Source organism: Triticum dicoccoides, chromosome 7B (genome assembly GCF_002162155.2).
Source record: "Triticum dicoccoides isolate Atlit2015 ecotype Zavitan chromosome 7B, WEW_v2.0, whole genome shotgun sequence".
Taxonomy (NCBI): Eukaryota; Viridiplantae; Streptophyta; class Magnoliopsida; order Poales; family Poaceae; genus Triticum; species Triticum dicoccoides.
The window spans coordinates 767494707-767500288 of NC_041393.1; positions in this window are offsets into that span (position 1 = coordinate 767494707).

The window sequence follows — 5582 nt, forward strand, 5'->3', positions numbered from 1 at the left end:
AGAAGAGTTCGGCGAGGAAGTCAATTGACAGAAATGACCTGTGAGCACACCTATAGACATATTTCTGTCAATTGACTTCCTCGCCGAACTCTTCTTTTCAAAAGAATCCGCTCAAGCACTTACCATAGATGCTGCGACGAAGCCGCTGATTCTCCTTCACGGAGCCAGACAGCTCGGCCAGAACACCTTTCAGCTCTTCCCCAAGCTGGGTGTGGGCATCCAGGAGTTTGGTCCTCTCCTGTTGCACCTTCATAAGCACCCTCTCGCCGGCCTTCAGCTGGCGCAGTAGGTGTTGCTTGTCCGGATCTAGTCCGGCAACATCTGCAATATCATTGTCAGACTTATACGCACCGCTTATCTTTTTGAAATAATGTGTTACTAGGGGGGTCTCTGTGTCTCCTCCTGCGGCAGCTAGTGTGGCCTCAAGTTGGGCCTTTCACTCTTGTAGCTCCTGGGACAATTGGGTATTCTTCTCTGTAAGATCCTGCATATTAAAAGAGCCTTAAATCAGTTACTTTAACTACTTTAAGTCTCGCGGGCTACTGGCATATACAACTATTAAAATCTCTTACCCGTATGTCCTTTACATACTGCTCCGTGGCTCTGGTTAAACCATCTAGAGCAGCACGGAGGTGCGCGTCTCCCGCGTTAAAGGCATTTAACGCCTCGGGGGAGAAACACGCGTGTCGGTGTCAAAACCGGCGGATCTCGGGTAGGGGGTCCCGAACTGTGCGTCTAGGCGGATGGTAACAGGAGACAAGGGACACAATGTTTTTACCCAGGTTCGGGCCCTCTCGATGGAGGTAAAACCCTACTCCTGCTTGATTGATATTGATGATATGGGTAGTACAAGAGTGGATCTACCACGAGATCAAGGAGGCTAAACCCTAGAGGCTAGCCTATGGTATGATTGTTGTAACGGTTGTCCATCCTACGGACTAAAACCCTCCGGTTTATATAGACATCGGAGAGGGCTAGGGTTACACAGAGTCGGTTACAATGGTTGGGGATCTACATATCCGTATCGCCAAGCTTGCCTTCCACGCCAAGGAAAGTCCCATCCGGACACGGGACGAAGTCTTCAATCTTGTATCTTCATAGTCTTGGAGTCCGGCCGATGATGATAGTCCGGCTATCCGGACACCCCCTAGTCCAGGACTCCCTCAGCCACCTTTTATGAAATCTGGCAAATGGATGTCAAAACTGCATTCCTTAATGGATTTATAAAAGAAGTGTTGTATATGATGCAACCAGAAGGTTTTGTCAATCCTAAAGGTGTTAACAAAGTGTGCAAGCTCCAGTGATCCATCTATGGACTGGTGCAAGCATCTTGGAGTTGGAATATACGCTTTGGTGAGTTGATCGAAGCAAATAGTTTTATATAGACTTTTGGAGAAGCCTGATGTCGGTGTCAAAACCGGCGGATCTCGAGTAGGGGGTTCCGAACTGTGCGTCTAGGCGGATGGTAACAGGAGACGAGGGACACGATGTTTTACCCAGGTTCGGGCCCTCTTGATGGAGGTAAAACCCTATGTCCTGCTTGATTAATATTGATGATGTGTATTACAAGAGTGGATCTACCACGAGATCAAGGAGGCTAAACCCTAGAAGCTAGCCTATGGTCTGATTGTTGTAATGGTTGTTGTTCCCTACGGACTAAAGCCCTCCGGTTTATATAGACACCGGAGAGGGCTAGGGTTACACAGAGTCGGTTACAATGGTAGGAGATCTACATATCCGTATCGCCAAGCTTGCCTTCCACGCCAAGGAAAGTCCCATCCGGACACGGGACGAAGTCTTCAATCTTGTATCTTCATAGTCTTGGAGTCCGGGCAATGATGATAGTTCGGCTATCCGGACACCACCTAGTCCAGGACTCCCTCAGTAGCCCCTGAACCTGGCTTCAATGACGATGAGTCCGGCGCGCATAATGTTCGGCATTGCAAGGCGGGTTCTTCCGCTGAATAATCCATAGAAGATCGTGAACACCAGGATAGTGTCCGGCTCTGCAAAATAAATTCCACATTCCACCGTAGAGAGAATAATATGTACACAAATTTCAATCTGCTGACGTATTTCGTGGCATGACGTCACGCCACTACCAAGCCTTTACTTGAATCATTTTTCGTTATACCACCTCAGCTTGTTTAGCGGAGCGGTTTCCTTGGCACGTCTTGTCGAAGCAGAGATCGTGTTCCCCCTATCCCGGGATTCTCATCAATACAGACGTGGGTAACCCAACCGCGCTTGTCGCCACGCCTCCTCTATCAAAGGCGAGTCCCGAACGGTCACGGAGACGGCTCTCGGTATTCTCCCTCTTTATAACGGGACCAAGGCTCATTTCTTTTCTTCAATCCTCCATCGAATCCTCTCCTTGCTCCAAGTTCCAACACCCAGAGCCCTAGATTCGAGCACTTTGGACCTTCAACAATGTCCGGTTCCGGCCTTCAGGGCCAGTGGATGCCTTCCTCCTTCACGTAGGAAGACGTGCTAAAGCTGCGGGAGGCCAGGTACCTGTCCTACGAGATTTCGCACAGGCTGCCCGACGAAGGGCAGGCCATCCCCACCCCCGAGCCCGGCGAGTATGTCGTCTTTGTGTCCCACCTCCGTCGGGGTTTAGGCTTCCCGATGGATCCTTTTGTGAGAGGGATCATGTTCTACTATGTGTTGGAATTCCATGACCTGGCTCCGGAGTCTATCCTCCATATTTCCGCGTTTATTGTTGTCTGCGAAGCCTTCCTCCGCGTCACCCCCCACTTCGGCCTGTGGCTGAAGACCTTCAATGTGGAGCCGAAGATGATCGGGGGGCGTCAAGCAGAGTGCGGCGGGGCGGCCGTAAATAGGAGGGCCGAGGCCCCGTGGCCCGAGGGCTCCTTCCAAGAGGAGCTCGGCTTGTGGCACCAGGAGTGGTTCTATATCACCGCTCCGAAGGGCAGCAGGCAGAAGCTGCCGCCCGTATTCCGCTTGGGACCTCCTCGACGGTTGATGTCGTGGGTCAACCAAGGGCTCAACTGGGGGCCGTCAAAAGACGTGCCCCTATTGCAGGGCCGGATTCAAGACCTCCAGGCGAGGGAGATCGATCTGGTCGTGGTGATGCAGGTTATGCTGATTAGGCGTCTCCTGCCCTGCAAACGCCGTCCTCTCCGACTATGGGAGCTTAATCCGGAGGGACCACGGATTCTCCAACACTTCATGGGTATGACACCCATTGAGATGTACAAATTATTCTTCGGACCACAAGTGGCGTGTCCGGAATTGACCGAGGACGCCGGCCTGAGCTGCAATCGCCCGGATACACAAGTAAGTAGCTCTGAGTCCGAACATACTGTTTGTTTGCCTTTCCATGATTCGCCTTTTGACCGATGTCCTTCTAAACAGGAGTGGATAGCGCAAGCAAAACTGATACGGTGTCCGGGCCCCCTCCCAGAGACCGTGCCGGATCCCATGCTGGTTAGGATGTTGGAGGTTGCGCCTTCAGAAGGAGGCGAAGGGGAAAATAGGGGAGCTACCGCCTCACCCAAGGAGGCTCTTGAAGAAGGGGGGATCGGGAATCCCTCCCTCCAGGGGGAAAAGAGGACCGCCTCCGAAGATCCGGAGGCCAAAGCCCCTAAGCGGGGGAAGAAGTCTTCACCAGAGGGTCCGGCGTCCGGGGAGGCCCCGGCCGCACAGTCTCCCCTAAAGAATCAGCCCTCCAGCGAGCCGTAAATAGAAAGAAGGGAGTTCGGTGATAAGAGACATCCCTATTTGTGCTTCTGAGGATAACCGAAGTTTTTATCTTCTAGTTCGGATCTCCGACGTTCTCAGATGAGCTCGTCTTCGGGGGACCTTCGTCCGGAGATGATGGAGAGCGAGACGCCTCCGTATGCTGCGCCGTCGGATAGGGCGGACGAGCCTAAAGTGTCGTCACGGAGGGTATCCCCGAGCCCGGCAGAGCCGAAGAATTCGGCGCCGATTGGTGTTCGGCCGGGGGAGCTGAAGGATCTGCTTGAGAGGGCGTCCATCTCAGAAGATCACCATGCATTGATGGATATGGTGATTGGAAGGATTTCGTTCGCCGAAAGCGGATTGCATAATGCCGTCAAGAGTTTGCTGGCGGGGTTTGAGGTACGTAAAAGTGACACACCTTTTGACAGTTTTTGCACATAGAAGTGCACCCTGTATAGATAGTAGCCCCTGAAACTCGGTAGGTTGTCGAAAGCGACAGCGTGCCGAGGATCAAAATCGCAGGTTTCAATCTTCACCGTTCCTATGCAGGTGGCAGATCGTCCGGGGGCCAGCTGGACGGATGGAGTTGCCAAACTAAAGCGGCAACTCAACGTTGCGGATGCGGACATCGCGCTAATCAACAGGCGACTTGACGAATCGCAAGGTAAGTTGTTTTTTTTCGCAGTCACCTAGTAAGGGAGCCGAAGCCCATCTCTTATAATATTTGTGCTTGACGCAGATGGTGCTGCTGCTGTGGAGAGCCTTCGGGCCGAACTTGCTCAAGACAAGGAGCAAGCCAGAAGGAGTAATGCGGCGGCGTTGAGGGCGGCCGAGGAATTAGAAGACGAAAGGGCTGCGCACTGCCGAAGCAGGGGAGAGATGGCCGAAATGGCCGTGAAGTTAAAAGATGCTACCGACCGCACTGAGGCTCTTGAAAAGGAGCGCCTATCGGAGCGAGAAGACCTGGGGAAGGCCACCGCCGAAGCCAAGGACGCCCGATCTGCAATGCGGGCTATAAAGGAGGAGCTGCGCCAAGCCGGAGACATTGTGGCTAGCAAGCCCTTTCTGGTGCGCCGAAGGTTTACGGATCCTAAGTATGCTCAACTTGGCCAGCTGTGGGGTCTGGAGGATCCTTATATGGACTTAGAGGCAAGTGCGGCGGATGCCGTTGTGCACTTCTGGAGCCAGAAGGATCACAAGACGGAAGAGCTGTTTTGGTCTCAATTCCATAGTCCGGATCATTCACTTCCGCTGACCGATCGGTTGGCCGAATGGCAGAGCTGAATAGGTTGTCCGGGCTTTCCATGATGGATATCGTGACTCATGTCTGGCCGGATAGGCCCAAGCCGAAGAGCTATTTTGGCTTGTTGCAGCAATTTCTTGGGGCGGTGTCGCATATCAAGGCGATGAAGCGGTCGGCCTGCATAGAGGGTGCACGGATGGCACTCGCCCGTGTGAAGACACATTGGTCGGAGATGGATGCTGCCGCTGTTGCGACCCAGGGTTCGAACGAGAGCCAGTTACCCGTCGAGAACTATTTTGGGGAAGTTCTGCGTGGTGCTCGTATAATAGAGTCGCAATGCTCGAAAAATGTCACGTTCAAATGAACGTTTTATTTTGTAAAACAATGTTTATGATATAGGCACTTTTTGTACTTGTGCGTTCAAGTACTGGAATATCTCCTGTGCGGCCGTTTATGTATACGTGTGTATAACCTGAAAGATGGCAATCGTCGGCTTCAGCCCCCACGCACAAGGTGCGGGGGTGTTCGCAAAAATAGCGCATTTTCACACTTAATCCGACGTCTCGGTCCTGTTAAGGAGGTGGTAGCGTAGCAAACGAGGCAACCGGACTATAACGCTTTATCACTTTCACTT